Below are 10,548 nucleotides of genomic sequence, written 5' to 3'. Positions count from 1 at the left end.
GAAAAGTGAAAGAGTGATGCTGATGGAAGTGAGAAATGATAGGCTGCCATTGAGAATGGACACTTGAGGATGGTTCCAAAGCACTACATCTGAAAAAATGCAATATGTGCATACATATATTCTTTCTACCACTTACAGATATACATAATAATATGTGCATACATGCATGTATATACATACATATGTTACATATATGCTCACATATGTATGTACATATATAACAAATTTCCAAAGTACAGCATTGGAACAATGAATATCTATATATCCTCATCTATATCTATCTCCATTGTTCTTATATACTTGTATATTCTTTCTACTACACACACACACACACACACACACACATATATATATTACACTGCTTATAAATAATATATATGTTCATTTTAGGCTGTAATGAAGATTGTATGAGAAGGGGGTAAAATGTAAAACTCTTTAGGTTGGCTTAAAAAGAAATCTTTCCATACAAAGGAAAAAGGTGTTGAGTAGAGACACTTTGATGTTTTTGTGAAAGTGCTATTAAATAGCTAAGCATAAATATTAGCTACCACAGGTATAAAGCGAAAGGTGTTGGCTAGTTGATAGTGAATTGGCCTTGGAACAAGGAATATTTAAGGTCAAGCCCTGCTTTCTTACCTATCCTGCCTAGGTGATCCTTTGTTGTAAATTCCTTGAGTGTAAGGACTTCCTTTTTCACCTTTCTTTGTGTCCCAAGACTTAGCACAGTGTCTGGTATGTAGAAAATGCTTAAACTTAACTTTTTAGTGCCCTGGGCTACTCTTTAAGACAAAGCAAGTGAAGATCTGCATGGACATAGTGAATTTTCTTATCTGGAGATCCTTATACCAATGAAATTGTGAATCTAGTATTAAAAAAAGTTATATTTAAGTGTATGATATAATAGATTATCTATAGGGCAGCTAGGTGGCGCAGTGGATAGAACGCTGGGCCTGAAGTCAGGAGGACCTGAGTTCAAATCTAGCCTAAGATACTTACTAACTGTGTGACCCTGGGCAAATCACTTAACCCCAATTGCCTTAAAAAAAAAAGAGACTGTTGAACAATAGGAGGTCACATATTTCCATTAGATTGTAAACTCCTTGGGTTACTCTCTGTATTCTCATTCCTAGCACAGAGCATGAATTCAAGACGTGTTTGTTGCATTGATTAGAACTGAAAACTGCTTTTTTCCTTCTAGGTCACAGGTTAGGAAAAGATTTCACATTTTCATTTTGTGTTTAGTTATGACCCAAATAGGGCAGATGGCAACGGTTTCTCCTCAGGTTTGCAAGTCTAAGCATGAAAAAAGGTAGTAAATATAGAGACTGGCTTGTCAATTAGTGACCATGGGCAGGGGATGCAAGAGAGCAGAAGTAACCATAGCAACCATAGAACAGATTTTTACCCAGAGGCCACTAGGGAGTAAGGATCTTTTGAACATGATGCTGAGGATGCTGAAAAAGAGCACTGGGAGTAGCCTTCTCGACCAAGCCATACAAACAGTGACAGAATGGATTGGAGGCAGAAGGATGCGGTTTGCCTTTTAGGATGCACTCTCTTCTGGATACCATTGAGATTTTTGCTGGAAGCAATGGAGATTTGGACTTGAGGGGCTGACCTACAGAGACTGCCAATAGCTGATTAGATGGGCAATGAGAACAGCAAGAAGTTTTACAGCCTCACTGGAATGGGGTGGTGAAAAGTTTGCAATACTGAGCCCCTGACACCTTTCTTCTTCCCCTGCTGGTGGACTTGGTTTGGACTCAACAGTCTAGACAACTCAGTTTCCATTCCCTCACCAACCCAAAGAATTGAGGAGCTAAAGAAGTCTAATTTCTTCTTTGCAAACATCTGGCATTCCAGGTGGCCAGTATTCCAAATGAATATTCCGCTGAATTATTTCCTGTTCTTTCATAACTTGTTTATTAATTTATTCCTATTTGTATAAAATAATGGCAGTGAATACCAACTTTTAGCAAATATATTTGTTATCTATCAAGATGTGAGTGGGAAGAAGGTTTTTCCTTTAAAGAGGTAGAAAATATTTCACTCCTACAGGTGAGGTAAGTTATGGAGGGGAGTTCCTGAATCCCCTCCACTGGGGAGAAGAGAGAGAGAGAAAGAAACAGAGAGAGAGAGAGACAGACAGACAGACAGAGACAGAGACAGAGAGACAGAGACGGGGGAGAGAGAGAGAGAGAGACATACAGAGAGACAGAGACAGAGACAGACAGAGAGACAGAGACAGGGGGGAGAGAGAGAGAGAGAGAGAGAGAGAGAGAGAGAGAGAGAGAGAGAGAGAGAGAGAGAGAGAATATGATTCATCCTTATTCCAGTTAGACCATATAAAAAATAATTAAGGAAAATCAGAAGGAGAAGAGACAGCTGTAATGGGGTTGGGTAGGATGAGGGAAGTGGAGGCACAGTTGCTTATTGGCACCAAGACTTTTTGGCTTTACTATTGCTGTAGGTAGCAACCACTTGGAATCCTCCCAGCATCAAACCTAGACCCTATCAGATACCAATGCCACTCCAACTGAGGTCATATTATTACTGCTGGGACCATTTTATTACAGAGGACCCTCTTACAAAAGAATCCCCACCCCCAGACCTAAGACCATCTTTTGATATTTTGGAAGTCTATATTAAATGAGCCCTTGGACTAGTCATATGAAGGTTGATTTTTATCTTCCTTATTATTTGGAAGAAAAAAAAGTATAAGCCCCTGAGGTTAAGTGACTTGCCCAAAGCCACAGAGAGTTGTCTTTTTCAGTGAAGACTAAGGTGTATGAGAGATGTCCACAAAAAGGAGACTAAATATCCTGCTGGATAAAGTGGATAGACTTTTCTTTTCCTATAGAATTACAGTGAAGAGGATTTAAATCAGGAGTTTGATACATTTTAATTGAGAGATTAATTCTGAGCTTCTTGGGTAATGGCTGAACTAAGCTTCTTGGGTAATAGCTTATAGTAAGACTATGCCCAGGAGTCATGATTAGTGTGTCCAGTGAAGGACCATAGAGACACCACTTGGTAAAGCCCAGGTTATCTAAAATCTTTCTTACCACTTTACTGGAGGGAATCAACTGCACAGGAATGACATTTGGAAAGTACAATAAATTGGGGAGTATTAAAAATGTTAGTTTGGCTCGAGGGGATAAGCTCTTTCCTGACTTGCTCTGTGACTTTGAGAATTCACTCTTCTCTTTGCCTTGAATTCCTTTCTGTAAAATAAAGACCAAGGGGCTAATCTCTCACAAGTTCTTAGGTGACCTGAGAGTAAATAAAGTGATCATTTAAAACTTTCTAGAAAGTGCTATTTAAATGTTGAAAAAAAAACACCTGAGATTAGTCAGGAAAGGTTAAAAAGGAGCCAAACAACTTTAAAACTAAAGCAAGGCAACCATTTCAGAAAGCAATTTGGAATTATGCAAATAAAGTGAGTAAAATATTCATACCTTAGAAATGACAAATGTGACAAATACAGAGAGGTATGGAAATTTCTCCATGAGCTGATGCAGAGGGAAGTAGGCAAAGTAATGACTGTAATGATGGGAATGAAAATGGAAAGAACAACTCCAAAACAATTAAAAATGTTGAAAAATTATAAAAAAAAACCCCAAAACCCTAGCACAACCCTGAAGAAGAGGGCATGGAATATTGCATGTGTGGTCACACTTCCTTTTATTCTGCTTCATAGATTTTGCAGTTTTTTACAAATTGAAGGTTTATGGCAATCCTGGGTCAAGCAAGTCTATCGGCACCATTTTTCCAACCACATGTGCTTACATGGTGTCCCTGCATCACAATTTGGTAATTCTAGCAATATTTCAGACTTTTTCATTATTATCTATTATGGCGGACTGTGATCAGTGATCTTTGAATAACCCTACAATGGCTTCTAAGTATTCCAGTGAAAGGGGGTGTCAGTTAATGATATGCCAAACTTCATTGTTGTCTTATTTTGACAAATTGCCATGCCCACCCCAACCTTTAGCACAACCACCCTGATCAGACAACAGCCACCAACGTCAAGGCAAGACCCTCCACCAGCGAAAAAGATTATGACTAGCTGAAGGTTCAGATGATGATTAGCCTTTTTAGTAATAAAGTATTTTTTAATTAAGGGATATACATTTTTTAGACATAGTACTATTGTACACTTAATAGACTATAATGTAGTATAAATATAACTTTTATATGCACTGGGAAACCAAAAATTTGTGTGACTCACTTTGTTATGATATTTATTTTATTATGGTGGTCTGGAACTGAACCCACAATATCTCCAAGGTATGCCTGTATGTCAGTTTTTTTTTTAGATATGTTAACCACTTATGCTATCATTTTTCTTTTATTCTTTTTCTTAAATTTTTTTTATTATTTTATAGAATGGCCTCTGGGTGGGGGGTCAGGAAATACACAGGGAGAAATTTAGTTGATGTAAAAACAAAAAGATAGCAATAAACATCATTTTTAAAAACCACTAAAGCAGGAAGTCACTGAAATGGAAATTTGAAAATTTAAGCTGTTCAAGTGAAGACGAATAATAAAAAACGGTACATCACAGAAAGAAAAAAGAGGGATAATAGGAAGAGTACTTAGGGAGAATTCATCCCAAGTTAAACTTCAATTTGCAAAATGTCTGGGGAAGGGGGAAACAATGTGTTCTCTAAGCAGCAAACACAGTTCAGGGAAATTGAAGCCCCATGACTTTCAACTGCTTGGATTTATGCACTAATTTGAGTCAGGGCAGTTAGGTGGTATGATGGTTAGAGCCCTGGGCTTGCAATCAGTGCCACTCATTTTCTTGAGTTCAAATCTGGCCTCAGACACTAGCTGTGACCCTGGGCAAGTCACTTAACCCTGTTTGCCTCAGTTTCCTTATTTGTAAAATGAGCTGGAAAAGGAAATGACAAACCACTCCAGTATCTTTGCCAAGAAAACCTCAAATGGGGTCATAAAGTATGAGATATGACTGAACAATAACAAATCTGAGTCCAAGAGTCCAATCCCAGCTGTATCTGAATCTGCTTCATCTAGAAGCCATATTGTAGCCACTTTAGAACATTACTTGTGAACAGACTGGTTTCCTCACCTCTCTTGACCAGCTTTGCCTAATGTCACACTCTTCTACTTTTGGTCATTCTTACTATTCACTTTTTCTAATTTTATTCCCAAATCACTGAACATGGTTGAAGAAAGTAGTTAAAACAAGTTGACCAGGCTACAAATTCACTTTGTGTTCTCTTCCTTCCTTCCTTCCTTCCTTCCTTCCTTCCTTCCTTCCTTCCTCCCTTCCTTCCTTCCTCTTCCTTCCTTCCTTCCTTCCTTCCTCCTTCTTTCTTCCTTCCTTCCTTCTTTCTTTCTTTTCTTTCTTTCTTTCTTTCTTTCTTTCTTTCTTTCTTTCTTCTGATGTGTCTTTCTTTCTTTCTCTCTCTCTTTCTTTCTTTCTCTCTCTCTCCCTTTGTCTCTCTATCTCTATCTCTGTCTCTCTCTGTTTCTATCTCTGTCTTTGTCTCTGTCTCTTTCTCTGTCTTTCTGTCTGTCTCTGTCTCTGTGTCTCTGCCTTTGTCCCTGTGTCTCCATCTCTGTCTCTCTCTCATTGCTTGAGAAGTAACTAGGATTCAGCAACACCTACTATCTTGCCGTTCACGTGACACTTCACCTCTGACTTTTTACTGGATATCTCTCATGTCTGGAACGATCTCTGTCCTTTACTGTGACTTCTGGCTTCCCTCAAGATTCAGCTCAAATCCTACCTCCTGAAGGAGGCTTTCCCATTCTCCCCTAGTGCTAGTGTTTCTTTTTGCTGTTATTATCCATCCACCGTTGCATCCAGGGCCATCTCCAGTTGTCCTGATCTAGATCTCACCACTGGACCCAGAGGGCTGCAGAGGAGAAAGTGAGGCTGGTGACTTTGCACAGCCCCGCTTTGCTTAAATCCCATTCACTTGTAAATCATGGCATCACCTCCAAGATGTCATGGTCCTTTTCAAGAACAAAGGACAAACGACAGCAGCAACTTTCCATGTACTTGTATATATCTTGTATGTACGTAATCATTTACATATTGTCTCCCCTGTTAGAGTGTGAGCTCCTTGAACGCAAGGATCATGGTTTTGTTTTTCTGTGCATCCCCAGTGTTTTAGCATGGTGCTTGGCAAATAGTAAGTGCAAAATAAATGCATCTTCATTGCCTGACTGACTGCAGTGGAAAGAACACTGGCTTTGAAATCGGAAGGGCTAGGTTTGAATCTTGCTCCTACTACCATCTGGGGGACCTTGGGTGAAGTACTTTCACTCCACGGGCCTCAGTTTCCTTATCTGTAAAAATGAATGGGTTGGACTAGAATATAAACTCTATTTCCCCTTCCTGCTCTATATCCAATCCTAGGATCCTCTGCCTTCCAATATTTCAGGGCTTCATGACATCTTTCCACAAGGTTTCATCAAAATACACTGTCTGCTTCTTAAACCCTTGTGTATTTGTGGGGTCTAGATTTTCCTACCCTTTGTGTTGGTCACCATCTGCCACTTACTAAAATTCCCACCATGGTTCTGTTTTCCAGCTTTGTGAAACTCATGATTGAGATCAGGGGAAAATATTTGTGTCTAATACTTAGAGGAGTAAGTCTGTTGGGTTATTGCTTTCTACCATAATTACATGAGGGGTTCTCTTCTAATTGTTACAGCTACCTATTCTGCATTAATTTATAGCCATGACAGCTTCTCCAAAGTGGCTGTGGAATGGATTTGCACAGAAATTCTTAGCCTTTGGGGTGGTATGGACCTTTTGGCAGCCTGGTAAAGCCTATGGACCCCTTCTCAGAATAAGCTTTTTTTTTTTTTTACAATTAATTTATTTTGATTTATCAACAATCACTTCCATAAGCTTTTGAGTTTTAAATTTTTCTCCCCCTCCCTCCCCACCTCCTTCCCCAAGATGATGTACAATCTGATATAGGCTATACATATACATTCCTATTAAACATATTTCTACATTAGTGACGTTGTAAGGAAGAATTAGAACCAATAGGAGGAGCCATCAGAAAGAGGAAACAAAACACAACAGAAGAAAAGAAATAGCAAATAGTATGCTTCAATCTGCATTCTAACACCATAGGTCTTTCTTTGGATGTGGATAGCATTTGAGGCCTTTGGAGATGTCTTAGATCCTTGTATTGCTGAGAAGGGTTAAGTCTATCAATATTAGTCATTGCACAACACGCCTGTTACTGTGTACAATGTTCTCCTGGTTCTGCTCACTTCACTCAGCATCAGACCATACAAGTCTTTCCAGGTTTTTCAGAATAAAATTATTATCGAATATAATTGAAGGAACTGGTAAATTGTAGTCAGATGTTACTGAAAATAATAGCGTCACTTTCCCTAACCTTTTGTGGACCCCAGGTTAGCATCTGCCAACTTGCAACTGAGAAAGGACCCTACTCTATTCCAATCAGTATTAATCAATTTGATATGATGGGTGTAGTGATTATAAATTCTCTATATTTGGCCCCAGAGCTGTGAGATTCAGATGGTAAAATCACTTGCATAATCATAGGAAGCTAGCTAGAGGCCCTCTATCCTTGTTTTTTCTTGTCATGGTGACCAACGTCAGTGTGACGGAGGTGACTCAACTATGTGGAAAGTCCCCCACATCTATTTCTGTACCTCCAGCCCATTCTCTGTCATCCAGGTTAGCTATGCTCTTCTCTTCTTGAGAGAATGCCACCATTTATTTGGTTAAGTACACACTGAAGATGACTGGAACAATGCCTTTTGCACATCTTATTTTTCATTCTAGACTTCTAAAAAGGTCTCCAACTAATCTAGTCTCTGTTGCACATATCTCCTGCTGCTCCTGAGAGAAATCTAAAAGACAGAGAAGCAGTCTCTCAGAGTGCAGGGCACACTCCTGTGTGAACAGCTGTCACATTTTATTAAGAAGTGCTGTGTGAAGAGATTAGATTGTGATTGCTGGGTTCTCTCACAGCAAAATGATATAATGGGCTCCTGCAGCTGAGAGGCTGACCTCTTCAAAGGCTGGCCAGATGCACGCTGTCTCCACTGCTATTTGAGAAGAAGACAATGGCCTGGCTCAGCTGGACACTATGTTAGACCAGTTAGTAAGGTAGGAACATAAGGTTGCCTGGGAGTAGGATGAGATGGCTGTGGTCTTGCTGCATGAATAATCAAGCCAGCTTGAGGAGAGCTATCACTCACTAAATCCCATGCATTGCCTCTTCCTCTGCAGTACGTTGGAACTAGGAAGCAGTACTCTTCCACCTCTTACTCTTTCTTAGCTATATGATCATGCACTCAAACTCTCTGAACCTCAATTTTACCATCTTGTGAAATGGGATAATACATGACTCGCAGGATTGCTGTAAGGCTCAAATGAGATAATGCATGTGAAATGCTGTGCAAATGTTGAAATACTATATAAATGTCAGCTATTATCATTACAAGAAAGAGAACTGTCTTTCTGTGAATTCTTATATAGCTTTACATATGTATGACTGACTAGAAGAGTGTCTGTGAATGTCTAAGACTGTCTTAGACAGATATTGAATAGACCATTCATTGGATCAGCCAACAATAGGGAATTGGTTGAATAAATTGTGGTACCTTAATGTAATAGAATGTGAAAACACAATTAAGACTGACAAGTAAGAGTATAAAGGGGCCTAAGGCAACCTCTATGAAATAATGGAAAAAAAAGGAAAAATCAAAACCAAAAGAACAAATTATCTCCTAACTATGGCTATTGATGAGGAGAAGTGAAGGACAATGAATGGCTAAGGAATCCTGATTAAAAAAAAAAACTTAGAGGGAGTGACTGCAAAATTCTTATGACATTTTATGTGTTGAAATTAATTTGTTTCAATAAGTGAATGAAAAGTGAAAATTACTTACTGAAAGCACTGTGTTAAGTACCGGGAATACAAAAAGTAAAGCAATTAGCTCCTTTTCTCAGAGCTCATATTATATTAGGGGAATGCAATACTTTAAGGATGCTTCAGCTGCCACTCAGATAGAAAGACCCATGATCCTTAGGGTGCAATGACAAGGACAAGGTCAATATACTGTACATCTCTTAGTATCATTTCCATCAATAAAATCTTATAGCTTTCTGATGTTGAACCATTTGACAATGTCAAGGACTTTCATACTGAGATCTTTATTTTCTGGGTCTTCAGTAGCTGTGGTAGCCCCTGTAGAGTTAGTGTCCAGGTTGCATACCCACAAGCTTTGCTCCTCTGGATGATGGCTCAGGGTACAGGCTGGAAGGTGAGGGAGTGATAGAGGAGGGGTAGAGATGGGAAGAAGTGGGTGCTGCTATTCTCAGGGTTCTTGGACTTTGAAAATGTTTAATTAATTTAAATGTAAATAGTCACAAAGCATTTTAACCAGTTGCATTGAAAATTTACCTGAACAATCATTGAGGTGTCTTTATTCATGTAGATAGGATTTAGTTAGGCAATACTCAAATACAGGAAAACTTCCCCAAACCTTTTTAATTACAGTGCCATCCCTCTCTTAATTATTTCCTACTTATCCTGCATATAACTTGCTTTGTATATATTTGTTTACATGTTGTCTCCCCCATTAGATTATAAGCTTCTTGAGGGCAAGGGCTGTCTTTTGCCTCTTTTTGCATCCCCAGTGCTTAGCACAGTGCCTGGCACGTGGTAGATGCTTAATAAATGTTTATTGATTGATTGATATACTTTAAGATTTTTTTTCTTCTTCTTGACTATTGCCTTGGAGAAGAATAGGTGCTAGGATTTATGCCTCAGTGGGCTAATATCAACAATAGAAAGGCAGTGTGCTGTAGTGGTTGGAGCCCTGGACTTGGAGGAGTCAGAAAGATCTGGTGTAGTAGAATTTACTTTGGCGAGGGTTCCTGCCATAAGGGTTGGGCTAAATTTTTTCCTAATTTTTTTCTCCCTAAATCAAGTCACGGAGACTTGATTGATCCAGGAGATTAGAGCTTGACCCTTTACATAGCTACCCTGTCACCTAGGGCATAAAAAGTCCAACCCATGAAGAGTCATTGATCTTCAGACTTGAAGGATGTCTCCTTTCTCAGCACACTCTACTGACCTGAGGATTACTATAGTCAATTTATAGTCAATAAAAATTTATAAAGCTCCTCCTATATGCCAGGCATTGTGCTAATCTCTGGGGACACAAATACAAAAAAGAAAAATAATCCTTGCCCTCAAGGAGCTTACAGTCTCATGAAAGAAGACAACAAACAAAAGAAAGATGGAAAACTGGGGTTGGGGGGCTGGGGAGGAGGAGTGGGGAATTCAAAGAAGTCTAAAATGAATTCAGCTGGGTGGGAAATGAGGACGGAAATGGAGAGACAATATATGGAGACAAAGGGGACTGGAATTATCTGAACTAGGACTAGAAACTAGTAGAATATCCTTTCCATGCTATGACTGAGTATATTTCCTTCTGCTAACTTCCCTATGAGTGTCTCATTTCATTCCAGTCCTAAACCTGAACTGCTGAACCAGCTTGAGTTAGGCC

Source organism: Phascolarctos cinereus, unplaced genomic scaffold (assembly GCF_003287225.1).
Source record: "Phascolarctos cinereus isolate Bilbo 61053 unplaced genomic scaffold, phaCin_HiC Scaffold_4;HRSCAF=312, whole genome shotgun sequence".
Taxonomy (NCBI): domain Eukaryota; kingdom Metazoa; phylum Chordata; class Mammalia; order Diprotodontia; family Phascolarctidae; genus Phascolarctos; species Phascolarctos cinereus.
The sequence above is the reverse complement of the archived record's forward strand: the minus strand, read 5'-3'. Positions refer to the sequence as shown.